Source organism: Bison bison, unplaced genomic scaffold, assembly GCF_000754665.1.
Source record: "Bison bison bison isolate TAMUID 2011002044 unplaced genomic scaffold, Bison_UMD1.0 scf7180017864190, whole genome shotgun sequence".
Taxonomy (NCBI): Eukaryota; Metazoa; Chordata; class Mammalia; order Artiodactyla; family Bovidae; genus Bison; species Bison bison.
Window position 1 is genome coordinate 2,111,504 of NW_011494762.1, and position 27,887 is coordinate 2,139,390.

General features: G+C 42.1%; 1 protein-coding gene across 1 annotated transcript in view; it reads left to right on the top strand.

Moving 5' to 3' along the window:
* Nucleotides 1-886: 886 nt before the first annotated feature.
* The window catches only part of RAPGEF4 (Rap guanine nucleotide exchange factor (GEF) 4), a 274,066-nt gene continuing 247,065 nt past the window's right edge, over nt 887-27,887 (top strand). Inside the window, exons 1-3 of the mRNA XM_010843829.1 lie at nt 887-1,027; nt 3,882-3,970; nt 20,978-21,124. The gene's annotated coding sequence lies outside the window, so the exon portion shown is untranslated. The remainder of the gene's footprint in view (nt 1,028-3,881; nt 3,971-20,977; nt 21,125-27,887) is intronic.

Genomic DNA, 27,887 nt, shown 5'->3' on the forward strand with positions numbered 1-27,887 from the left:
TCCCCATCCTTAGGTTACCTAGGAGTTTTCCAAAAGTCACTTTGTTAATATAAACTCAGTTGTGATGGAAAGGAGCTTGACACCCATTTCACCTTTATGACTGTTAAGCATTTCAGCATCTGAGGACAAAAGGCCAAATATAGCCAAAGATGCACCTGTGACGCTTATATATGAAATAGCAAGAGTTTTAGCTCTGTGCAAGGAACAGGGAACAATTTCTTACAATTTTGTGTTTTTTATTATAAGTCACTATATCATACCATCTGCAGTCATTGTGACTTTTCACCTGCAGTCGTTTAGGGTGAGTAGTAGACAAAGGTCTGGAAATATTTTCTTTTTTTATTGGGGTTTTACAGTGTTGTGTTAGTTTCTGCTGTGCAGCAAAGTGAATCAGCTGTGTGTATACATCTGTGCCCTCCCCCTTGGACCTCAGTCAACCCTGCCACCCATCTCATCTGTCTGTCAGAGCACCAAGCTGAGCTCCCTGTGCTATACAGCACGTTCCCACTAGCTCTCTGTTTTATACATGGCTTGCACATATGTCAATCTGTTTCCCAGTTCATCCTCCCCTTCTGTGTCCACAAGTCTGCTCACTACATCTGTCTCTATTCCTGTCTTCCAAATAGGTTCATCTGTACTATTTTTCTAGATCCCACATATATATGTTAATATATATTTGTTTTTCTCTTTCTGACTTATTTCACTCTATATGACAGACTCTAGGCCTGGAAATATTTATAATGGTTGTAGAGGAATCAATATTTGCAGTAAAATACTTGCAATTCGTATATTTCCATTACTTTGTTTGTATTTAGAATAATAATGCATGTGGACTCAAGTAAGTTCTTTCTGATACAGCTTTGTGCCTTTTCTCCCCTTTATAGACCACTGGAACGATCCAGTGAAGATGTGGATATAATCTTCACACGGCTGAAAGAAGTTAAAGCTTTTGAGAAATTTCACCCAAATCTCCTTCATCAGATTTGTTTATGTGGTTATTATGAGAATCTGGAAAAAGGAATAACATGTAAGAAATGCAACTCCAGTGATGTGTTTTCATATATAAGTTTGTGATCATCTGTGGTTATGCTGTGGGGGTGGATAGCAAATGGGGTATCTTTGTGCCAAACAGTTGAGCTCAATCAAAGGTATGAGGTTGACATTTCTCTCTCCTTGTTTATTCAGTTCTACACCAGCATTTCCTTAACTCCTTTGTCCATAGCATGTAAATGGTTCTTCCAGGGCAGCCTCCTTTTCAGATGGAGCCGGAAGGATTTATATATTCGGCAAGATCCTTGGAAGTTCTAATATACAATTATTTTCTGTAACCCTAGAAATATGGGAGCCAATAGGATATTAAATGGTCTTCCCTTGTGGCTCAGTGGTAAAGAATCCTCCTGCCAATGCAGGAGACACAGGAGTCTTAGGTTCAGTCCCTGGGTTGGGAAGACCCCCTGGAGAAGGAAATGGCAACCCCCTCCAGTATTCTTGCCTGGAGAATCCCATGGACAGAGGAGCCTGGTGTGCTATAGTCTATGGGGTCATAAAGAGTCGGACATGACTTAATAACTAAACAGCAACAGCAAAAGGATGTTAAATAAGATAAAAGGTCTCAAATAATGATAATAGTCATTTTAAAAATTAAAGCACAGCTGGTTTACAATAGTAATGTTTTGAATTAACCTCACTGATAACATCTATTCCAGATGTGACTAAGGGGTGGGGGGAGTAAAATGATAGGTTGACAGCTGCATTTAAAAAATATACAAGTACATTTTCATTAAAAAAGTAATGCTATTACCATCTGTTGGGATGCTTTATACTTCGGTAACAGAAAACTCCCATCCAACTGGTTTGACTATGTTTCCTATAAGGAGGGAACATCAGTTATCCACGTATAAGCAGTCCTGAGGTAGGATGGCTTCAGGACTGATTAAGTGGCTCAATGACGTTATTAAGGTCTCAAGTTTCTCTCATATTTTTGTTGGTTTATTTGTTTTTGCTGTTCAGCTTGAGGTGTCGGCTTTTGTACTCAGATTTGTCCCAAGTGGTTCTGAGGCAACTAGCTGCAGCCGTTGGAGGCATTGCATGCTGATACAAAACATCCCTGCTGAAGGACCATTTCTTACCTCTTTTTCAGAAGTCCCCCAGCAGACTTTCTGTATTGTTTCAATGAGGAGAACTGCATCATGTGCCTCTGATTAAACCAATCACTGGCACAGAGTATGGGACCACATGATTGATTTAGACCAATCATGGTTACCCCGGTGGAGCTAGGGAAGAAACTCATACACTCTGAGTATTTGGCCTTGTGGAGGAGAGTGGGAACTTGTATATAATCCCTGTTCAGGGCATGATTTCAAGTGGGGAACTAGCAGGGTTTGTCACAACAGCATTGTAGAAAATTTAGAAGACAAAACGAATATCACCTACAATCCCCAAATCCAGAGATTGCTGTTTATGTTTTGTGTGCATCCTTCAAGATATCTGCCTATGTGCACACAAAGCACAGTCACACTTCTGTTTAAAAAATCATCCGTACATATTGTTTTCAAACCAATATTTTTTATTCTTACTTGGTGGGAACATTATTTTTTTAAGAGATAAGACTCTGTCTTCTATTTCTTACAGCCATTTTCAAAATGAGTCTTCTATGATGTGTAATGTGAATTTGATTGGCAAGTGATAATGTCTCTGGGGGCCAAGAAGTTCATGGAAGGCAAAGCCCTAAATCTAAAATAAGTCACTTACAAAGGCTAGGAATAGCAGAGTCACTGGCGAGGCCAGCTATAAACTCATCAGTCCCCCATCTTAAGCTTGTCATCGCACCTGGTGGGACACCATTGTTGTCCTTACCTTTCCCCAGCACGCTTTAGTCAGAGAGTTTAGAACAGCTTGTCATCATTAATTATGGCTCCCAGAAGCTTCCTCTTATGCAGTGAGCCCTAGCCTTGCCAGAACTCAACTTTCCCACTGAGTTGTCATGTGATTTTTCATTGAGCCACTTGACTTCTGAAGTAGGATTCTGTGAAAAGAATTTTAAAATATCAAATCATTCCATCTAGTTATTTAGCTAGAATATTTAAAAGGATAGTTGGGTTTGCATGAGATTTTTGAACCAGTGTTTCAAAATGACTTTCCAAACTGTTGGTCTTAACTAGGACATGCGAACTAAGATTCTCACTAAATAACTAAATGCTTTGTCTCTGAGATAACAAAAGTAAAGCAAAACTGAGTTCAGAAATTTCTGATGAGAATCATTTCCAAAGAGTGGTTACCTCTTGATGCCTAAAAGCAGTGAATTTATACAAGAAACTAGCAAGTGGACAATGACAATATGGTAGTTAAAACTTTTTTAACCGATTTTATTTTTCTTAATCAGTCATTGGTTAGCTTGAAATGAGACATTCTATTCTGGAAAACATGTTGTTTTTTAATATAAATAGATTTGTGAAATTGAGGGTGGTGATCTGGTTTTGTTGAGTCACATAGTTTTTTAAACACATACCCCATCTAGAGTAATGATTTTCCAAGTATCACAACACAATGAAGTGCACTTAAGACAAATTACAGAGAATACCAGACAATTCTTCTTACATTCAAAGAATCTTATAGCCTTTAGGATTAACATCCCTTATTGCTATTGTATAAATATAAAAGAGTTCTGTTTAATAGAGTTCTGCTTCATGGAATGTTAAATAAATAGGATATTGCTTTGTTGATAGAAGAGGGAAAGAAAATTATGGTATGCTCTGGTGGGAATACATAGAGGAATCTCATCTAGGTCCAAGTTAGGCTCAGAACAGTCAGTGAGAAATTATCAGATTACGTGGTAAAACCAACTTACATTTGGCCTGCTTACCTGCCTGTTTCTTTTCCAGTATTTCGCCAAGGTGATATTGGAACCAACTGGTATGCTGTCCTGGCAGGGTCTTTGGATGTTAAAGTTTCTGAGACCAGCAGTCACCAGGTAAGATACCATATTCTTTTTATTTTCTTAAAGTAAGATTTAGTATTGTTATTTTTAATGATACATTATCCCTCTGTCTTGAATGCTATCAAAATTACATTTTCAAACCCATTTATCTTTCCCGTAGTTCAGAGTTCCATAGGTATGTGTTGAATTCTCAAGAAACATACATAGTGAGTGTTTTCCACGATTTAAGTATGGTGCCAGGTGTGGAAATATGAAATGCAGAATGCCCTCCAGGAGCCTGCTGTCTGTTAGAAAAATGCAAACAAGTCCGCAGCAGTGGGAAACTGCCATCGTGTGAGGTGAAACGTGAGCAAAGGGGAAAGAGAAGCAAGTCTTCCGAGGTTCCTCCTTAGATCCTCCTGAATCTGGTTTCCTGACTTTTCTCTGTCCTAAAAGTGACCCCCTTGTCAGCTTCAAAAATTTTTTATTTATTTTTGGCTGTGCTGGGTCTTCGTTGCAGCGTGGGCTTGTCTCTAGTTGGGGCAAGCAGGGGCTGCTCTCTGCTGTGGTTTCAGGCTTCTCATGGCAGTGGCTTCTCCTGCTGCAGAGCACAGGCTCCAGGGCACATGGGCTCAGTAGTTGCGGTTGCTGGGCTCCAGCGCACAGGCTCAATATCCGTGATGCATGCCATGGGCTTCATTGCTCTGTGGCGTGAGGGGTCTTTCCGGATCAGGGATTGAACTTGTGTCTTCTTCATTGGCAGGCAGACTCTTTACCACTGAGCCACTAGGGAAGCCCCTCTTATCAGCCTTTCGTGAGCTCCAGCAATGCGGGAAACATGGTCAAGGCAGTCTCCCGAATACTGCTCACTATTTAAGACAAATTACATCTCGTTGAATGTGGAGGGCCAAGAAACATGGGCTCACTTTATCTTCATTAGTCACCTCTGAGGAGCATGGTGTCCTAGTAGATAAAACTCATATTCTTGCTGCCTCCTCCATCATATTTGTGAGTTTGAAATGGGTCCTAGATTCTCCTTTCACATCTGCAGTGACCCTTTCACCATCATTATTCCACATGGCCTGTATGTACAGAACCTTCCTATGTAGAGCCAAGAACCTCTGGTCTCAAAAGGACACCCCTCTAGAGGCTGCCGTCCAGCTTCAGTATGAAAATGTTCTGAGTCTTATATTCACATGTATCAGAATTCAGATAAAAACTGAAGGAAGAGAATCAGCTAAGTGCAAAATTGGAAAGAAATATCAAGAAAGGTCAAGGAATTAAAGGGACAAATAATCTCCAGCCAAATACCATGTTTAAGATAGTGCTTCTAAGCCTTTTCCACATGTGGCACACTTCAACTGTGAGAAACATCTATGACATACTCCATTTGAGGTTTAACTTTGTAGGAATTTGTGTGTATATTGGAGTTGTGGGCAGTTACCATCTAACAAGTGGATTGTTGGTTAGTGGACATTTGGAGTTTGGAGTACAGTAGCCTGTGTTCTGCCCATTGTCATGGAGGGTTAGGGTCTCAGGCCAGTACCCAAGTCCTCCTCACCTGAGAGTATACCTTTGCAGTGCATCCGTGCATCAAAAGTTCCATGAGGAACTGCCTGGAATCTGTGCCTGCTGGCCTCGATAGTACTGTCCTCCTGCCCTCTCTTGCAGGGCCAGTTCCCTCTTGAATTTCAGAGTAGCCCAAAGAGGGAGGTGAGTTTTGATTCTTATAAGTTGCCTCAGTTTTCCAGTGGGACTGAGAACAGCTAGCAGTTCTTGGATATTTGTTATGTGCTAGGCAATGTTCTCAGAGAAGGCAATGGCAACCTACTCCAGTACTCTTGCCTGGAAAATCCATGGATGGAGGAGCCCGGTGGGCTGCAGTCCATGGGATCACTGAGTCGGACACGACTGAGCGCCTTCATTTTCACTTTTCACTTTCATGCATTGGAGAAGCAAATGGCAACCCACTCCAGTGTTCTTGCCTGGAGAATCCCAGGGACGGGAAGCCTGGTAGGTTGCCGTCTATGGGGTTGCACAGAGTCGGACACGACGGAGGTGACTTAGCAGCAGCAGCAGCAGGCAGTGTTCAAGCGCTTAACTGTATTTACTTGCTCCTTTAACCCTGTGAGGTGGGTCACATTACTGTTTCATTTTACAAATGAGGAAACCAAGTCTTTGTGTGGCGAACTAACTAGTTTCAACTAACATATCTAGAAATTAGGGGGACCAAGATGAATAAGCAGTTAGGCATTTGAACATATGCTCTTAGCCAGCACTCTGTACTGTTTGACTCAGAAGAAATATGATGAAGCAATTCCCTCTCTCTTGGCTGTTTCTCATCCTTTCAGATCTTCTCATGCCCTGTACCTCCGCATACCTTCTGCCTGCAGACTGCTGTCCAGGTGGGTCCCCTCCAGACCTTTTTGCTCAGAGTTGCTTCTGACGCTAACCTTCACCTGCTCTTACCTGCATGGATGTGCAGAGGGGACAGGGCCTAGAAAAGGATGATCTTCCTTCCTCCTCTGTCTGGTTGTTAATGAGTAATGAAGGTGATTCAGAAAAGCTGAATAAAGAAAGGTGAGGAAAGAGGAAAAGGAAGGAAGATGAAAATTAGGAAGGAGAAAAGTGAGAAGGGAAGAAAAGCAGGGAAGAGAGATGAGGAAAATTTGAAAAGGCAGAGGAAGTGTTCTTAAGGGAAGATAAAGATCAGCAGCAGCAATGTGCTGACACCTCAGATGCTAAGCTGGGATGAGATTTTGATGGTATTAATATAGTATTTGGCCAGGGGCTGCCAGAGTATTGCCCTTGACCAGTTATTTCTCAGTGTGGGGTGCTCCCCAAGAATAGCTGAGCAACAGTTGTGGATTTAAAAAAAAAATTAGTAAACTTTAACTTTAGATTCTAGCTATGGCTTTGACCTCAGCCCCAATGAAGAGAACTTTCCTAAGTTGAGCTTTGTTGTTGTTCGGTCACTAAGTTGTGTCCAACTCTTTGTGAGCCCATGGACTGCAGCACACCAGGCTTCCTTGTTCTTCATTATCTCCCAGAGTTCTCTCAAACTCACGTCCACTGAGTTGGTGATGCTATCTAATTATCTCATCCTCTGTTGCTCACTTCTCCTTTTGCCTTCAATTTTTCCCAGCATCAGGGTCTTTTCCAGTGAGTTGCATCAGGTGGGCAAAGAATTGGAGCTTCAGCATCAGTCCTTCCAATGAATATTCAGGGTTGATTTCCTTTAGGACTGACTGGTTTGATCCCAGTTTGATCTGTAGTCCAAGGGACTCTTAAGAACCTTCTCTAGCACCACGATTCGGTAGCATCAGTTCTTTGGCATTCAGCCTTCTTTATGGTCCAAGTCTCACATCTGTACATGACTACTGAAAAAAACCATAGCTTTGACTACACAAATCTTTGTCAGCAAAGTGATATCTTTGCTTTTTAATATTCTGTCTAAGGTTTGTCATAGATTTTCTTCTAAGGAGCAATAGTCTTTAAATTTTGTGGCTTCAATCACTGTCTTAAGTGATTTTGGAGCCCAAGAAAATAAAATCTGTCACTGGTTCCACTTTTTTCTCTTCTGTTTGGCATGAAGCTGGGCTTAGTCTTCTCATATTCTCATATTAGCTTTATACCAAAGCTGGCTTATCGCTTCTTCTTCTGTGTACTTCACAGAATCCAACCACAGTCCCAGCCAGAGTTTTCTGAATTGATTTGTAGAGTCCCCAAGAAATAAGGAAGAGAAGACACATTGACCTCTATAGCCTCCAAACTTCCAGAGAAATAGACAGAAGACCAGCCTTCCAGCTAGCTCTGATGGACAAGATAGAATTCCAACCACATGAGAGGAAGGAGCTAAGGAGAATGAGTGAGATGGCTGACACTTCTCTCGTGGCAAGTGACTCAAAAGACAAAAACAAAAAGGTCATTGCTATCTGCTCTGGCCTTGTAATGGACTCTGGGTCTCTTCCCAGTAGTGATGTGGCCAAATCAAGGCAGTGGGTTAGCCAATCAGAGTGGTACCCTGTATAAGTCAGGGTTCTCCAGATAACCAGTATCACCAGGTGATAGATAGATATATAGATGGTAGACATTTACTTTAAGAAATTGGCTTATGTGATTGTGGGCACTGCCAAGTTGGAAATCCTCAGGGCAAGCTGGCAGGCTGAAATTCAGGTGAAAGCAGATGATGCAGACTTTACAGACTTTAATCTTAAAGCTGGAAATTCAGAGAGAATTTCTATGTTGCATTCTGGAAGCAGAATTCCATCTTTGGGAAACCTCAAGGGAGACATTGGCTTTTAAGACCTTCAACTGATTGGGTGAGACCCACCCATGTTATGGAGAGTAATCTGTTTTAAAGTGCTGCTTGTAACTGTTCGATTCAGTTCAGTTCAGTTCAGTCACTCAGTCGCATGAGGTGGCCAAAGTACTGGAGTTTCAGCTTTAGCATCATTCCTTCCAAAGAAATCCCAGGGCTGATCTCCTTCAGAATGGACTGGTTGGATCTCCTTGCAGTCCAAGGGACTCTCAAGAGTCTTCTCCAACACCACAGTTCAAAAGCATCAACTCTTCGGTGCTTAGCCTTCTTCATAGTCCAACTCGCACATCCATACATGACCACAGGAAAAACCATAGCCTTGACTAGACGAACCTTTGTTGGCAAAGTAATGTCTCTGCTTTTGAATATGCTATCTAGGTTGGTCATAACTTTCCTTCCAAGGAAATGTTAATCACACCTAAAAAATACTTTAACCTCAGAATCTAGGCTATTTGACTAAACAACTGGATACCATAGTCTAGCTAAGTTGACACATAAAATTAATTATCATATGCCCTTATTGTGGGGGGCAAAATGGGTTTGGGCAATGGGTCATGGGAGAAGCCAGAAAAGACCTGGAATTCCCAGAGACCAGCACCGGCACTGCCCGTTGCCTTCACGTGCCACACTATGCTGGGGTCCCCTGGGTACTCACTGACTTCATCTTTTATGCCCTGTTTTACAGGAGCTTGAAAACAAGGCTCAGTGACCTTAGGTATAACATTCCCAAACGCGTGGTCGCTCAGTCATGTCCAACTCTTTGTGACCCCATGGACTGTAGCCTATGAGGCTCCTCTGTCCATGGGATTTTCCAGGCAAGAGTACTGGAGTGGGTTGCCATTTCCTTCTCCAGGGGATCTTCCCGACCCAGGGATCGAACCCAGGTCTCCTGCATTGCAGGAAGACATTTTACCCTCTAAGCCACCAGGGAAGCCCCAGGGCCACACAAATGTACATGGCTAAATTAAGATTTGAATTTCTATCAGACACACTCCCAATTTCACATTCTTCTTGCTTCTCATACACAAATAAAGGGGGGGACCGAAAAAGAAGAAAAATTTAAAGAGACTAAGAGAAAATTAAGGAAAGAGAAGTGAGTTAACAGCAAAGACTCAAATCTCTAAAAGTGGATAGAGCAGCGTTTCTTGCTAGCCTGCCCTCCACTTACTTGCCTCAAGTCTCACCCTGCCTTGCATGCCTCTCTTCTCATCTGAGAGTCAGGAGTCAGAGGAGATGGTGGAGATAAACTTCCAAACTTAAGCTCTGAGTTTCGGCTCCTCTGTGGGGTTTTAGCTGAGCCAGAATGGTGAGATGAGGGCTGGAATGGCTAATGGTGGCAGAGCGCTCACTATGAACGGCTTTATGCAAAGCACTTTACAAGCTTTATTTCACTGGCTACACCCTACATCGCCCTCCCCCATTCAGTGCTATGATTAGTCTCATTTCACAGATGCTCAATAACTTGCCCCAGGGCACACAGCCATTCAGTTTAGTTCAGTTGCTCAGTCGTGTCTGACTCTTTGCAACCCCATGGACTACAGCACACCAGGCTTCCCTATTCATCACCAACTCCCAGAGCATGCTTAAATTCATGTCCATCGAGTCGGTGATGCCGTCCAACCATCTCATCCTCTGTCGTCCCCTTCTCCTCCTGCCATCAATTTTTCCCGGCATCAGGGTCTTTTCCTATGAGTCCGTTCTTTGCATCAGCTGGCCAAAGTATTGGAATGTCAGCTTCAGCATCAGTCCTTCCAATGAATATTCAGGACTGATCTCCTTTAGGACGGACTGGTTGGGTCTCCTTGCAGTCCAAGGGGCTCTCAAGAGTCTTCTCCAACACCACAGTTCAAAAGCATCAGTTCTTCAGTGCTCAGCTTTATAGTCCAACTCTCATGACTACTGGAAAAACCATAGCTTTGACTCTATTGACCTTTGTCGGCAAAGTAATGTTCCTCCTTTTAAATATGCTGTCTAGGTTTGTCGTAGCTTTTCTTCCATTAGGTTGTTGTGATTCTAGGACTCACGTTCTCGACCATTGTGCTTGTACAGGTGCCATCCAGAGGATGTGAGAGGGAAGGGATGGAGTGAGGGCTGAGCCGTTTAGGAATGATGTGGGGAGGAGCAGCTTTTCCCCTGAAGCTCCTGCAGCCACCGTCCTGCATTTCGGATTCCAGCTCAGAGCTCCATGCCTCACCTCCAAGCTCCTCCTTTCAAGTGTTTGCACTCCCACCCCCCCGCCCCTTTACCCACCAAGGCCTACTGTTGGGGAACACCTGCTTTAGACCCGAAGACAAACAGTGAAATGAGCATGGCCCATCCCTTTAAAGGGTTTCTAAGTTGGAAGGTGGGATTGAGAAGTAGGGGTGATCAGGGAGGGAGATTTGTGTGGTATATACAAAGCAGAGGTGAAACGGGTATAATTGGTGTTGATGGGATGGGGGGGGATTGAGAGAAAGGGAGGAGCCTGACTTGGATGAAGAGGTGGGTGGTGATGCCACTGCTTGAAATAAGGAACATGGAAGAAAACGCATCACAGATTCTGGTACAGTATTTTCATATTATACATTTATTAGGTATTATTCATTGAATTTTTCTGAAAAAAAAAATCACTCTTTTTCTTCTACATGATACGAAGATATAACTTTCAAGAACACACAGAGCAGAAATATATTATCTTTGGCTCATAAATTCATATTACCTTCCTGCCTGTCTCAATATATTACTTTTTCTCCCCATCACCCTTTATATTAAACTTTTTTGCTCCCTAGGGTAAGAAAACATACTTCTCACTCTCCGTATGATTGGTTTGACAGATCCTCCTTGAATTTTTTGGACCCCACATGGAGGGTCATACTTATGTCTCATTGGCGATACCCTCTGAGCAGAGTAGTATTAAATCTCATCCTTTGCAAAGCATTTCACTTGCCCTCTTTCATTTGAGCTGCCCTGTTAGGTTGACTCAGCTGTGCTGCATCTTGCTAAGACACAGGTGAGTGAGTTGCCCACCCAGGATGACACAGTAGTAACCCGTAGCGCTGGAAATCACCTGACTTCCTTGCCCAATCCACTGCTCTGCTGGTACCTCACTTAACATTAATCACACGTGGGGTGCATCCAGCTACCTGGGTGTAGGGGAGGGGCTACAGATACAAAGGGCGCATGCTCCCGGATACTGCCAGGATGCGTGGTGGTCACAGGGTGGTGGATCTTTCTGCACCCCCTTGGATCACACTGATGGCCAGCATTATAACAAAGAAAGCCACTGATTCCTCATTTGGGAGAACGATGAAAACACAAATGTTCAGTGAGTAGTAAGGTAAACTTCAGGCCCTTTCCGTGCAGGGGAAGGGGGAGGGGAAAAGCTACTGGGCTCGCCTCCCAGTTTTGCTTGGGGTCAGCCCAGCAAAACACTTGCCAGTCAGTTTAGAAACAGTCTTTGCTAGCTGGGGAGGCAGGACCTTGTCTACTGACCACAGCCTCACCCTGTGGGTCCGTTCCTAGCTCAGGACCGGCAGATGAGGGTACAGAATCCTGCTGAGAATTGGTTGGAACCAGCTTCTCTGCTCTCATGCAGTAAGGCCAGTGCTCAATTCTGCTTCCTTGCCTTCTCCCAGTCCAAGGCCTCAAGCGTGGGCTGGAGGGGAGAAACCCCAAGCTCTGGATACAGAGAGGGATGTGGCCCGACCTCCCTGAGAGCCTCCCTGAGGAACTGGTCTCATGGTGCTTTCATTTCTTATGTTATAGCTGTGAAGCTGTGTGTGGGTAAGAACTTTGGGAAATACATGGATTATCCTGTTCCTATAACTATGGTGAACTTTTTAGAGTCTACTATCCTTGGAAATGCCTTCCTATCAACTATATCAATTGATATCCTTTATATTGACTCCACTGCTCCATAAAACAAAACCTACCTCGGAAGTACTTCTACCCCATGTCCCTGAGCAGTTGTCGGAGGCATCTCTCCCAGCTTTGCAGACATTCTCCTGCCTGCTCACTCTGTCTTACCCCATGAAACTGAGAACGCCCAGCAAGGGGCCCTGCCTGCAGACCACTTCCCCATCCCAGACCAGAGCGTCCCAACTTGGCTCATGTGCTCATGTAGATTTCTACTCGGCATCCCAGGTTCTGTCAAGGATGAACCCTTCAGTTCCCAGCAAGACCTGCCCCCACTCTTGGTCTCTAACCTAAGTCTAAGCAGGACCTGTGGGCCTTCGGATATCCACAGCTGAACTCGTGTGCTCAACAGCCTGCCTGTCTCCAGTGCCTATTTAACTTAATGGGCTAAAAGCCAGAGATTTACATTCCTATTAGAATGAATAATACTGTGGGTGGACTATTCCTCATTAATATTTAGGTAGATTTCAGGTTAGAAGTGAGCATTAGAACAGGTTATAAACAAATATTAAGCTTTAAAACAATAGTTTTATAAAGCTCATTATCTCAGACAATATCCACTTCGTGTGAGTGGGAGAGGAGAGACAAGGTCCTGCTATTTTCTGCAGATTTTGTAAGTGGTATGGTAACTATTTTAATCTTGCTTTGCTAAGTATTTAAAATCTAAACATAAAGAAGGTTAAACTAATCTTTACACCAAAAAAGTATAACATTTCCCCAGTCACATGAAACGATTTCTGATGGCTGCAGAGCAAATAGAAGTATATACTGAAAAATAGGGAATAGGATGGTTTAGTAATTAATATAACTCCTATCTATATTTCTGTAACAGATGTTTATTTAAAATGTTAATATTTACCTAATGCAATGCACGATCATGTAAATCTTTTGAAATTCTCAGAGCCACTTAATTACTATGTGACCACAAGCAAGTTAGAGTATGTGTAAATTGGAGATACTAGTTCCTATCTTAAATAAGTTAATGTGTATAGAGCACTCAGTATGAAGCTTGACCAAGAGCAGGGGTTCCATGATTTTTTTCTTACTATTTTTAAGGAAAAGGTGATTGGCTAAAGTGGAGTGCTGTAGGTTGCAATGTTGCCATTTTACCACAGGAGGGCAGTGCTAGAATAGAAAAAGCAGGAAATGCGCATTGTATTCGAAATAGCAAGAAGTTTAACAGTGGTGTTCAGCCATTTCATGGGGTCAGAGAATGGGGCTGTGTTTTGCCTTGGTCCTCACTTTATTCATCCTCTCCTCCATCTATAAAGTTCTGTGGCAAGTTTTGGAAAATGATCTCTTACTGATTTCCCCCCTAAAGTAAAATGTGGGGTTTTTTTGGTTTGGTTTTTTTTTTTTTTTTTTAAACCCTTTTTGTTTTAAAGATGTTTTTAAGTGTTGCATATTTGTAAAATTTGAAGGACAGGCATGTTTCTCTGTGTTGTTGCTTTATCTTTCCCCTTCTTTCTGTTTTTGCCAGATTCCTTAATACATTCTTTTGATCCATTATTTTCAGACATCGCTATCATCAGGAAACATTCTCTGAACCCATGTCTCAAGCCAGTAAAACCTGAAAGGTGCCTTGTCCACAGTGGTTGCTTGTAATCTTAATATTTGTCTATGCTCAGGTCACTGTCTTTGTTGAGACCTGATTAGAGTTTGTTTAGCATCCAGCCTGGGACCTTGGCGTACTGGGCTGAGTTTTGTTGCCGTGTAATTCTTGGTGTAGGCAGAGGCAAGAGAGAGTCCTGGTGCAGGACAGACTGGCTGCCCCTGAGACAAGGCTGGCCTCCCTGATTCGGTTATCAGATGCTAATACTGGGCCGTCTCATCAAACCTTCCTGCAGCCAGCTTGCCTGATCTTGTTAAGCTGTGTCTAATGCTGATTCCAGGGAAGAACTTGTCTTTGCTGTTTGTCAGGAAGAAAAGCACATTTGTCTTAGAAGTATTTTGCCTTCCTGCTTGGTAGTAAATCCTTTAGACTGCACATATACTCTAATGTCTTGACAAATTTAGAGATTAGGTTCCATTAAATTTTTATTTTCTAAAAGGACTTGGAACACTCCTTAAATTCAAGACTAAATTCAAGCTCATGAAACAAACCCTGCACAACAAAACTTAATGGAAAGTATTGCCTATAGGTCTAAAATATGTAAAAGTATTTGCTTTGTAAAAATTTACTTCAGGGTCTACAAACTTTAAGGACCAGTTTGTTCCTTGGCATGAACCCAACAAGTATCCAAAGCAATAAATATGTGGTAAGACAATTAACTCTTCTTGAGCCATTAATAAGGAATTGGGTTAAATACACAAAATAAAATGGGCTTCCTAGGTGGCTCAGTGGTAAAGAATTTGCCTGCTGATGTAGGAGACTTGGTTCAAGCCCAGCATTGGTAAGATCCCCTGAAGGAGGAAATGGCAACCTGCACCAGTATTCTTGCCTGGAAAATTTCATGGACAGAGGAACCTGGTGAGCTACAGTCCGTGGGGTTGCAGAGAGTCAGACACAACTGAGTAACTGAGCATGTATGCAATGCATACATAATAAAATAACTGATACTCCTTAAAATTACAGGAGAGTCAAAAATCGGTGTAATTACCACAGAAAATCCTTCTATTTTATTTTAAATTTCATCAGAATGTCTAACTTGTGTAAATTGAATTTCTGTGGCTGCTTATAAATATCATTTGCAAGGTCCATGTGTATTAGCTTGAATTCCAGTGACACATAACCATGGCGTTTCTTAACACCATTCCTATGTTCATACTGTAGCTATGTAGCTATGTTTGTAATGAAACAAACAAAATGCTTCATACGAGAATGCCTACTTTAAGAAAACCTAGTATACCGTCTTCCAGACATACAAAGCAGATAAATACAGGGGTGATTAGTTGCAATACAAAAGGATTCTCTGATTTACAGCAGGATTCGTCAGAAGGGTTCCTTTGAATACATGCTCCCCCAGAGAGCTGAAGTGTTTTGCAGATCATTCAAACCACTTGACATCCAGATTGGGGGACAGAGAAACTTGGAATTTAAGCATTGAAAAAGCCATCATTAATTGGAGATTAACACAAAATGAATAAGAGATTCTCTGTTACTTCAGTAGTAGAAAAACATAACTTGCTTTAGAAATGTAGATAGCCATATGTATATATATGCATAGATTAAGTTAGAAATAATATTTTCCTTTTTTTTTTTTTTTGTGGAGCACCTGCGTGCCAGGAACGATGTAGGACTATCTATTATGTATATTGAATTCTACTACTAATCTTGTGAGAAAGATTGCACCATTTTGCAAATAAAAATACTGAGGCTCCTGGGAGCATTCTGCCCGAAGCCGGGGACTAGTAACTGACAGAAGTGAGTTTTGAATCTAGGTCTGCAAGGTGCACTGTCTTCTCCCTTTGCTGCCTCCAAGGGATTCCTACCCTCACTCTGCCCAACCCTTCCTATGCCTGATGCTCCCTGCCTTCCCCTCTACCCCGCCCCGGGCCAGATTGTTGACATCTTTGATAACTCACCTAACACCAACTTTTATGAGTGAAGATAACCAGACCCCACCTATTCTGCTGAAACACATGCTGCTGCTGCTAAGTCGCTTCAGTCGTGTCCGACTCTGTGCGACCCTATGGACGGCAGCCCACCGGGCTCCTCTGTCCACGGGATTCTCTAGGCAAGAACACTGGAGTGGGTCGCGATTTTCCTCTCCGGCTGAAACACAGCGGTCCAAGACACTGTTCATGACTTCAGTTGGTGCCTTGCTGGGCAGGAGTGGGTAGAACCTCCTCTTCTAGATGACGGTGGGCGCCATCTAGAGGCGTATGCAGGCAGTGCTGGTCAGGAGGTAGGAAGCCAGCGATTGAAGCAGCACAGCCCAGCTTGTGACCCAAGCACAGGTCAGCTTGGTGAAGGATTGAGGCAGGCCGTTTAACGCGATGATGGGGCTGGGTGCTGGACAGGGAGGCAGGAAACAGGCTCCGTGATGGAGGTGGGTGGCCAGGCAGGCTGATGAACAGGCCGGGTGTCGGAAGGATGCCAGAAGTGCTGTCAACAAGGCAGTCTGCCACTTTGAGAAGAATTAGGATACCAGGTAGGCTGTCAGGACAGATGCAGAAAGACAGAAACCCAGTTTCTCCAACTGAAATAGGAACTCCGTTAGAATGGGGCACCTGGTGCTCAGAGTGGGAAAAGCAGTAATGCAGACACGCTTCTCAGTTCTGGCTTTGATTGCCTCCCTTTCTCCTGATGAGGAAGAGAAGAGCTAAATGGATTGCATCCTCTAGGAGAGGGTCAAGTGAGCCCCAGTATTGGGGCCAGAAGGTGAGAGGGGGAGCAATGCCAAATGTTTTGTATTTTCCTGGTGATTTGGAATGATTAGGTAGTCAATAAATCTATCAATTGGCTGGTTGAAAAAAGAACCTGTATGGCTAAAATTAATACTTAATCAAAATTAATCAATTTTCCTACTGAGCCTTGGAAAGAGGTTCTTTTTTATTTTTAATTGATTGATTGCTTTACAGTTTTGAGAAGTATTTAAAACTATCATCAGTAAGAATAGCTTTATTCAGCGTTTCTTTTGAATCACCCATTGTGTAGAGCACTTAAATTATGTCCTTTAATTGTTGTGAAGAATTAATGAGACATCATAGTCAAGACGCCTGGGGCGGTATATGGTGCATAGTGTTCCAGCCACACACGTGGAGATCCACATGCATACAGGATGCACAGGAGATTAGTACTGTTCCGGGTGAGTGGGTCATTAAGTGTTTAGAAGGTAGGAGAAGGACTGATTTAGTGGAATGATAGATGAGAGAGAGCTAGGTCAGATAGGAGGGAGAAACCCTCCGATCGTCTCAGTATCATGCCACAGTTAATTCTTTTTCTGAGAGCCCATCACCACTACTTACATCGTAGGACTGGGCTCAGAGACCCTGTATCCTCTACAGGAAACACAATGAGGTCTTCCCAGGTGACACGCAAGGGATATTGCTCTTCGGGTGTGTCTGATGCAAAGTAATCAGTGATAAGCTGGCCTCTGCTGCTATTACAGAATCTCTTTGGGGATGCAGCTTTGGCCCAGTACCTCTCCAGAGGTCTCAGTGTAACTTGGGACTCACAGGTCAAGATTGGTTTAGCTAATCCAATCTCGTGTTTATCCAGAAGCCTATCTGGAGACAAGGATTTGGCTGCAGTGGTTTTTATGGAGGACACCCCAGGAAGTGTTGTAAGGAAGTAGGGGAATTGAGACACAGAATGAGGAATGCCAATAAAAATGTGTAGATGAGTTCAGCTGTGGGCAGCTGGGCTCACTCCTTCCAGGAACCCTCTAACAAATTGTGTCAGGTAGAAGCCAGGGTATTTATCTTCTACTGTCATGCCTCTTTGGAAGATGTCCCCGGCAAGCTTTAACTTGTCCGGTGTCCAGCACTCTGCCCTTAAGCAGAGCAATGCAGATGAAGAGGGAAACTGCAAGTATGTGCCGGAACTGTCCAGAAACCTATGGATGCTTCTGAGGGTAAGGCTAGGGTGGGAGAAATGGGTGGGGAGGATCTGGTAGGACTCCAGCAGCATCTGCTAAACCCACCTTCATCCCTGAAAACACGCCAGTTTTTAAATCGTTTCATGTTTGAAAATCCTCAAAATAAATGGCCATCTTAATATAAAATGGGACATTTCTTCACTGTTGATGTTTCACAGTTTGTGCTGATTGCTTTCTTCAGTCTTTGTCACTGTATATATTTCCTTTCAGTAGCCTTTCTGAACATTAATTTGCAAATGAGCAGAAAATAAAAGTCTCAACAGTCCCTATTTAATAAGTAGAGAGACATGAACAGATCTCCAGTGGATGTGTGAGTTTAAAGGAATGGTAGTATCCTGCCTTTGAGTGTACATACTGAGCAATGCATGTTGATTCTGCTGCACTGAGAACACTGGAATGTAAATGTCTTTATTTGAGATTTATTTCCTAAGCACATTGCAGGTCCCGCCTGGAATTCAGATATAAACAAGGCCTGACCCTCAGGAACTACAGAGACAGTGATTCATCTTTAGGGTGAAAATGTTCTTCTCAAAACTTCTTCCCTGTGCCCAGTTATCCCAGTGCCCAACCCACACTTCCCCAGTCCATTCAGATTTCTGAGTAAATTGGTCCTGAGCATACTTAGTCTGCTGAAAGTCGAGTTTGAATTTGCAAGCCGCCCTTGTTTCAGGTGAGGTTTTACAGTCCTACTTTCAAGACCGAATCTTGTATCTGTGACTCCCTGTCCTTACATGTGAGAGGATGGAGGATGAAGGAGGAGATGAAGGCGGGTGGGCTCCCACCCTCATCCCTGGTGGGAGAGCCGGGGACACTGGGAATGAGCAAAGGTGCTGGACGGAATGACGGGGGCCGGTGCCCCTCTGTACAGAGGTCTTGATGCACAAGGCCTTGCTGAGGAGAGCGCTTGGCAACACTAACATGACTAAACGTGTTATGTTTAGGAGGAGGCAGGGGTCACGTTAAAGTCTCTGGGGAAGACCAAGAAAATGTTCAGTCTTTTGTCTTTCTAACAAGAGCTGCTCGCTAGCAAGAAGACGGACTCATGTGAGTGATTTTCACAGTTGGACTTTCAAAGCCTGTGTCTTTGTATTTGTTTTGGTGACACACGATGACAGGTGTCAGGGATAGGAGGTGAGAAATGGAGGAAACAACTTAGTCTGTAAAAATCTATAGCTGGCTCACAAATAACAGATCTTCAGATCTTCAGAGTTCTTTCGCATTATACTTTGTAGATAATCGTAGAAAATTAAGCTACAGGGATAGTGGCAGGAGTAATAGGTATGGTTCATCCCTGACAGGTTTTTAAATAGATATTTACACTGGAGAGTGTAAATTAGGCTAAAAGAGTTCTTTCTGAAAGATTCAGATGATTTTTTAAAAATGAAGTAGGCTAGTGGGATCTTTGAGAAAACCTAATAATCCAGAGAATTTGTGAAAGTCTGTGATTCATCATAATCCATCTTGTGTTTTTACTAGAATTTGAAAATTACTCAGAAGTATCTGACTTGCTGGGTATTAATATTTCAGTTCTGGGGATATTTTTCTGACTGAGTTTGTTTGTAGCTGCCTTTCTGGAAAATTTATTAGCAGGCCATTTTTGTTTCCCCTTGATCTCTCTTTCTCTTCTGAGGTATTATGTTATTTTCCTGAACACAGTTTTATATGATAATATCTGTACAGAAGCAGTTTGCTATGGTTCAAGGAACTGGATTCATAGGGGCATTTGTCCTACTAATGTGGTTAGAAGGTCACTAACTTGATCTTAATAACTTTCCTGTTATCATGTATTAGATGCATGAAAGGAAAACTATGCCTTCTAGCTCAGGATTGCCTATATGTATCGACCTTAGTTGATAATTCCTTGCAAAACCAGGTGATTTCAAGGGTTTGCATTGCTTGAGACTAGTTAGGATTAACCCAAGTATTATCACATATGGTGCATGCAGAGAGGAAATTACTTGTGTAGCACACCTTAAACTTTAAAATCATTGATTCAGAACATTTTATAAGCTTCCTGCACTGTACTTCGTTGGATGCTGTTTTTACTATGTTGTGGCTGCGGGAGGCAGCATAATACAAAAAGCTTGGAATCTGTAGTCAGAGAGTCACAACTAGAATCTGACTGTGCGTTATTTGCTATCTGTGTACCAGGGCCTCACGAACCAACCATGGTCACCTTCATTTTCCTCGTCTCTTTAAGACAGAATGACATAACAGTATCCCTGTTTTGGCTTTTTATTTAAATACCGTAATTGAACTCTCTCACTTGGGGAAAAAAGCAAGTTCATCTTCAAAAAATGTCCCACATTTTCTTAGAGATAGTAATGCTCAGTCACTCTGTCATGTCTGACTCTTTGCAACACCATGGACGGTAGCCCACCAGGTTCCTCTGCCCATGAAATTTTCCAGGCAAGAATACAGAGTGGAGGGCCATTTCCTACTCCAGGGGATCTTCCCAAACCAAGGATCGAATCCATGTCTCTTGTGCCTCCAGTATTGGCAGGCAGATTCTTTACTACCAATGCCACGTGGGACACCTTGAGATAGTAGTCATATAGAAAGATAACCACGCACACAAAAAGGACATGTGCAAGATTGGCAGCAGCCTTATTCATAATATGCCCAAACCAGAAATAACCCAAATGTCCACCAGGAGGAGAATGGATAAGCAGACTGGGGCATATCCATGCAGTGGTCCACAGGTCAAGGAAAAAACAGCTGCTCCACATGACAACATGGATGAATCTTATAGACATTATGTTGAGCAAAAGAAGCCAGACACTAAAGAGGGCATATTGTCTGATTCCTTTTAGGTAAAATCTAAAACTGGCAAAATTCCTTTATGGTGATAGAAATCAGAAGATCAGTTGCCTCTGAAAGGACGGTCTTGACTTGAAAGGGGCATGAGGGAAGTCACAGTAGTGACAGAAATGTTCTGTCTTGATTTGGGTGATGATTACAGGGTGTATATATTTGTCAAAGCTTGTTAAACTGTGCAATTGAACTGAGTGTTTTACTGTATAGAAATGAGTTGACCTATGAACAGGGCGAGTTTGTACTGTGGGGGTCCACTCATAGCAGAGTTTTTTCAGTAGTAAATACGACAGTATAAGAGAGTGTGTGGCTGGTTGAATCTGTTGATGTGTAGGAACCACGATATACTCCCGATTTTCTACTACATGAGAGGGTTGGCACCTCTAACTCCCACGTTGTTCAAGGGTCAGCTGTCCACTTCTGAGAAAAAACAACTCATCCACTGATAAGATGTCGACTTTTCTAACAACTGGTTTTTGGGGTTCTCAGGACGCAGTGACCATCTGCACTCTGGGAATTGGGACGGCCTTTGGAGAGTCCATTCTGGACAACACCCCGCGCCATGCGACCATCGTTACCAGGGAGAGCAGTGAGCTGCTCCGCATCGAGCAGAAGGACTTCAAGGCACTATGGGAGGTGAGCCTCAGGGCGGCTTTGTCAATTAACGTGGTTGCAGAGAAGAAAGGGAGTACCACGTGGATAATGGCATTTAGTCAAGCCTTAATGTGTTCTGTTCTCAGCCAGTGGATGGAATTTAATTTTCAAAACTTGTTTTTGAAATGAGTGAGTGAAAAAGGCATTTTGACACAAGACATCCTTCTTTTTTTTATTTTTTAATTTAGCGCTTGCTCAATTTCCTGTGGTTTGACATACATGATAATTATTTCTTGAATGACCATAGAGTGTTTTATGTATTTCCTCCCTCCTATTCCACAAATGTATTCTTAACCATAGAACAAAATACTTTGACATTTTCTTTGGCATTTTCAAAATCATCATTGACATGATCCCTGGAAAAGTGGGATGAATGGGGTTAACATCTGCTTCATTTAAATGCTTTTAAAAATGAAGTGCCCTGTAATAAGGTATGGGAAACGAGGGACATAAAGATGGCTGGTTACCTGCCAGCCTAAAATGCACGGGTGTCACAGCAGTGGCTGGAGCAGCCAGTCCTGGCGGCTGGTGCATTTCCTGCTGCTGACCAGCATCCCTTAGGGTACCACGCTCATTTACAAAAAAGGACAGGGAATAAATCTTATATGCAGTCATGGCAAATGGAGCACTTAGGCCCTCTCATCTTTTATGCTTATTCCTTTTCAGTTCTTGAAGCTTCTGATTTTTACCTGTGGGTTGTTCCCTATCTTTGTCCTGGGCTCAGTATGTCCAAGTGTTAACCCATCGAGCTGGCAGGCTTTACCACTTGTCCCAGTGTGGCTAAGATTTTAAACTTGATCTAAAAAGAATTTTGTGTAATCAAATTGCTTCCTCCAGAGCCAAACAAATGCCAGATGCATTAAGGGAGCAAGCCTGCAGGTGAGTGAGTGATGCTTTGCCTTGAAAGTCCTGCAAGCCTTGGAAGGCCCCGGTGGTGAAACCTGGTACTTTTATTCTTGGCAGTAGTGAATAAATTGCAGGGTTACTTGTTTGAAATGTTCCTCTTAGAAAATATTAAAGAGCTCCAACTGCTCTGTAAAGTTCAGAGACAAAAGCGAGTTTTAGGAAGGCAAAGCCAAAGTAGGTTTGCGTGAGGTTTGTGCGGAGAGGTTTTCTGTCAATTAAAAGGGCCCAGGCTTGAGGCAAATAAGCTGCTTTTTGGATCTTTAAAAGGTAAACCAAAAAGTCTTTTCCAAAAGAAAATTTGGAAGACTGGTTTAAGAACAAAAAATGACTCCTGCTTGCGGTATGTGTCATTATAACTGCTTTCATCTGTGATGACTTATTCAAGTTGTTGGTCGAGGATGGTTTGCGGGCAATAATTAAAAATTTATTTTAATTAGGAGGTCCTAGTGCTGCTGTGAAAAGTTCCTGAGAAGTTGCTACCTGTGAACATTCTACAACATTTATTTAAAACATTTTCGAACATACAGGAAATCAAAAAGGATAATACAATGAAAGACTGCAATCTCACTTGGTCCAGCAGTTACTAGCATTTAGCCATATTTGCTTCATCTTTTTTTGCTGAACCACTTTAATATAAATGTCAGGCATCATGACATTTCATCCTAAACATCAGCATATATCTCCAGACAATCAGAATATCCTGCTGCATACCCATAATACCGTTATTTCACCTACAAAACTAAAGATAATATCCTAATCTGATACCCAGTGCACAGCTGAAATTTCCCCATAAATACCCATAAATTTATCCCATGGGTATTTTTATATCTGTTTTATTTCAAACGAGGCTCAAATCAAGAACCGTGCATTACATTTGATTGTTATATCTAAGTCAGTCTCTCTACTCCTCATGGCTTCCCTGTCTCTGTCTCGCTATGGCATTGACTTGTTAAAAAGGCCAGATTAGTTTCCTCCAAATTCGAGGTTTGTCTGATTGTTTTCTCATGGTATCTTTTTTGTACCTCTACTCCAGGGTTTCCTGAAAATGAAAGTTGGTGCTGAGGGTTTGATTAGGTCAAGTCAAACCGTTTTGGCAAGGAGAAGCCAAAGGTGATGCTGAGTACATTAAGGTGCTGCTAATGTCTGGATGCCTCACTGTTAGTGATGTGTTGATTTGACTCATTTGATCCCTCGGTTGGATTGTATTTGAGTATATTTTAGGGTGGGCTGTTTTTCGCAGAGATTTCCCTTAGAGGAAGATTGTTAAATGGGGGTATTGATGTAGAAGGTGGTCCTTGGTTTCCCAAACCTTGCCACGTGATTTTGTAATGCAGTGGGTCCAGCCCTTCACCTGTAACCTCACAGCATGATTCTGGTCTCCCCTGTCAGTGAGCAGAAAAGGATGGAGGGAGTATTTAGTCTGACCTCTTATTTTATAGGTCAGGATGTGGAACCTCATAGTGAGCAAGAAGTTAATAAGATACTTTACTTACCTGTTCATGCAACCAAGTGCAAAGTACAAATTAGGTGCCTCTCCAGCATTTTAACTGACTGAAGTGAGAGTACAGGGAACTCCATTATCTAGCTGCCTGTGTGAATCAGAACTTTATTCATGGGCACACTTGTGCATTTACAGTGCACGATCATCCTAAGAAATTGTGAAACTCTAGATTACCTTCTGAGGAATAAAGATCAACTTCTGTTTATTCTACTGTTCACTTATTCAGCAAACGCTTAATGAGGATCTCCTGTGTGTCAGGCCTGGCAAGAGCAGTGAGCAAGATTGACAGAACTTCTGCTTGCTAGGCCAGGGCTTCTGTTCTGCTTGCAGGAGACAGAAAATAAACTAGCAAGTCAATAATATTATTTCAGAATATAATATATCATTATCGTTAAGTAAAATCTATTTCTATTATTTGAATTTGGGTGATCTATTAATGGCATATGTAACACTAATCTGCTAGCAAAATATTGGATAACCAGAACACCTTTTCCTTGATTATGTCAGATAACAGAGTTGGTAATTCAGCCATTCATTACACTGGTACATAGTATCTGTAAGCAACATTAAAACTGAAGCTCATAGTGCCAGCTGAAGTCTGAGTTCGATCTGATAGCCAAATATCAAAAGTGAAGGAGGACATAGCTTCAGGATTCAGGGAGAAGCCTCACTGAACCATGAAATGGCAGGAAGAAGGCAGTAGAATGGCCAGCTGGATGCTGCTGCTCCTGTCAGTGTGGCAAGAAGCTCACTGTTAGGCTCTAGTTCCCACACAGTAAAAATTAGATTGTCTGAATCATGGGTCTAAAGTCACGTGTTCATCTCATCTGCCTGCTCACTTTTGAGGACTGGCATGGTGGGTCCATTGTGTGGCAGGCACTCTCGGAGACTTCCCTCCTTATCTATGGCTTTGATGCCGTTTAAAGCAGTGAGGGTTGGATGGTATCACTGACTCAACGGACATGAGTTTGAGCAAACTCCGGGCGATGATGAGGGACAGGGAAGCCTGGCGTATTGCAGTCCATGGGTCACAAAGAGACACGACTGAGAGACTGAGCAACAAAGTAATTGACAAGGACCAGGAGTCTGAGGTCCTTCTAACTAGGAAATTATGGTGTCTAACCAGTAACAGGTAGCCCAGTCTAAAGAAGCTGTTTAACAGGCTGAGTGAATTATCTGTTTTAAATCTTACAGTTGGGACTTTAATGCCAACAGAGAGCTTGGTAATCCTGCTTCCTTTCCTAATCAGAGGCAAGTGTTCTCAGTTCTCAGCAAATGCACACTCAGAGACCTACGTGTGATATACTGAAATTCTACTTAATTTCATCAAATACTCTTGCTTTATATTGTCATTAATGTTGTAGGTCAAACTGATAGCACCCAGAGTATTTTTTAAAAATTATTATCATACTTTCAGAACAAACTTATGGTTGCCAGGCAGAGGGGAGAATGTTGTGGGGGAGCAATAGTTAGGGAGTTTGGGATGGATGTGTACACACTGCTGTTTTTAAGATGGATAATCAACAGGGTCCTACTGTACAGCACATGGAACTCTACTCAGTGTTACATGGCAGCCTGGATGCGAGGGGAGTTTGTGGGAGAATGGATACATATTTATGTGTGGCTGAGTCCCTTCACTGTTACCCTGAAACTATCACACCATTGTTAACTGTCTATACCCCAACACAAAATAAAAAGTTTTAAAAAGTAAAAAATTTAAACATCAGAAAATTCACATCAAAAAATTGTCATAAATGTGACCAGAGCATTCTCTCAGTCATTTATCAGTTCAGTTCAGTCACAGGGTTGTGTCCGACTCTTTGCCACCTCTTGGTCTGCAGCACGCCAGGCTTCCCTGTCCATCATCATCTCCCTGTCAATCATCTATACAAATATATAAAATCAAAAAAAAATTCCCCAAGATATAACTGAGGTAGCAGCTTGATGCTTCTTTTGTACCCTATATCTTTCCTGATAGCTACTTTCCTAATGAAATCTTTAAATCTTTCAATCTTCCCTAATGAAAGCTACTTTCTTTCCTCTTTCCGTGCTTCAGTTGCCAATTTATGGTCATATCCGAGGGTGCTAGGTTGCTCCATCTCAAAGTCAGGTCATATTTTCTTAGCTTAGGTGAATTACAGTAGCTTTATTCAGAGTTGTCAATAACACGTCCCTCTTTTTTCATGCTTCTTTGATATTAGAACTTAATACAAATATTAACTAGGTTATAAAACATCTCATTTTTTAATAGCATCTTGGAGGGGGGAGGGAAAAAGTAAGAGTGAAAGGAGAAAGTTATGTTTTTGAATTTCAGAATAAAATTTAAAAAGTCGAAGTACCATTTTTTAGTTCTTGAGAATTGTGATTTAAACTCTAACTCTAGAGGCATTGTATATCCTCGGTAAGGCAGTTAAATGGCAAAGCAGTTTAAATGTTGGTTTGGGAGTTCTAAGCCATTATTAATACTTGATCCAAGATTATGAGTATTTATGACTGCTGGTGGCTCTTGAAATAAATAAATACTAATTTACTGTCCAACTCCATGAATTCCTTCTGAGCACACACAGTCTAAGGTTGTCAGCGATTAGACCAATAACACAGGGTTTTTTTTATTTTCTTCCTGACTTTCCAGCTGATGTTTTGGATGAAGATGCTTTCAGGTTTACAGCGCATTTTGACATCTTTACAGGGAATATTCCAAATACATGGACTTGAATGAGGATATGAGCCCAATATGTTCAGAGAAGTAGACTGGGGAGTCACTCTCCATCAGACTCATAAAAGATGCCACTGAGAGGTACTTGCACTGGTCATCTACCAACTGTGTTCCAACTGCATGAACATCATTCTGGGCGAAAACTCTCCTTCATTGCAAGCTAATGTTTGAACATGTTCAGAGTAATACATACTGGTGAATAAATTATTTGACCTTTAAAGACAGCAATGAAACTAATTTTTATTTTATTTAAAATTTTTATTTTAATTTTTTAATTTTAATTTTATTTAAAAATAAAGCAGTATTTTAAATTTGTAGTCTGAGCCATGCCACCGTAAAAGTGGCTTTTTGGCTGTAATAGTTACCCAGAAGCTCTGTGATTTTATTCTAACCAAGACCTGCTGCTGCTGCTGCTAAGTCACTTCAGTCGTGTCCGACTCTGTGTGACCCCATAGATGGCAGCCCACCAGGCTCCTCTGTCCCTGGGGTTCTCCAGGCAAGAATACTGGAGTGGGTTGCCATTTCCTTCTCCAGTGCATGAAAGTGAAAGTTAAGTCTCTCAGTCGTGTCCGACTCCTAGCCACCCCATGGACTGCAGCCCACCAGGCTGCTCCGTCCATGGGATTTTCCGTGCAAGAGTACTGGAGTGGGTGCCATTGCCTTCTCCCAACCAAGACCTACAGTATCACAGAGAACTGTTGCTCAGATGCAGTGATTGATCCAGTAGAGTTTATTCGCCATACATGTCTGTGGCCTCAGTAAATATTGTTGGCTGATGATTTTTTATGCTTTCTGAGATATAAAATGGAATGGTGAAGATGAGAGAGATGTGCATGTTTCTTTCTTAGGAAGAGAATACAGCTTGTAAACAATATTTCTAAGAGTAATGAATATTGCCAAAGAAATATTTCTGCATCTGTCTCTATTCCCTAATTTTCAGTGTTTTATTTCTCGATTCTACCAGATATATTGGCAGTTGTTGGACTGAAAAGCTTTTTAGCCATTTCTGTTTACTGCCTCTTTTGGACTATGCAGAGAGAAAAAGCCCTTTTCCATTAGTAATCTTTCAAGCCACTATGAGAATAGGAATTATGGAAATAACAGCAGCTTAGTCTTTGCTGATGCACTTTAAAAACCATATTGGAATAATATACCTCTCAGAGGCATCCGCTCCAGCTTGAATAGATTTGATGTTCCTATCTGTCTTGGGCTGTCAGAAAAATTAAAGCCCAATACTTAGAACATAGTATCTTAGAACATAAAAATCTCAGAAGCCCTTTGTGTGGGTTTTAATACTTTATTTAGCATGCAAAAAAAATTCAGGTTGTTTTACTTTTGCATTAATGGTAGCCTTTCAAGGTAGACTGATATTTCAAATAAATGCATAGATGTTGAACTCTGGGTATAGCTGTTGAATTCTGTGACCCACCCTCAGGTAGGCCGCCCCTGACCTGCCTGTTAATATGCAGGGTCTCCCCCACCCCCAGCTGAGGATTAACCAGAGCCTAAAAGCCAAGTGACCTGCTTTCTCCCAAGTCAGAGGCCTGTACTGACTTTTTGGCAACTTTGGAGCTTGTACTGTAGGGTTACTTCCCAGGCCAGAAATTTGCATCAAAGGACTA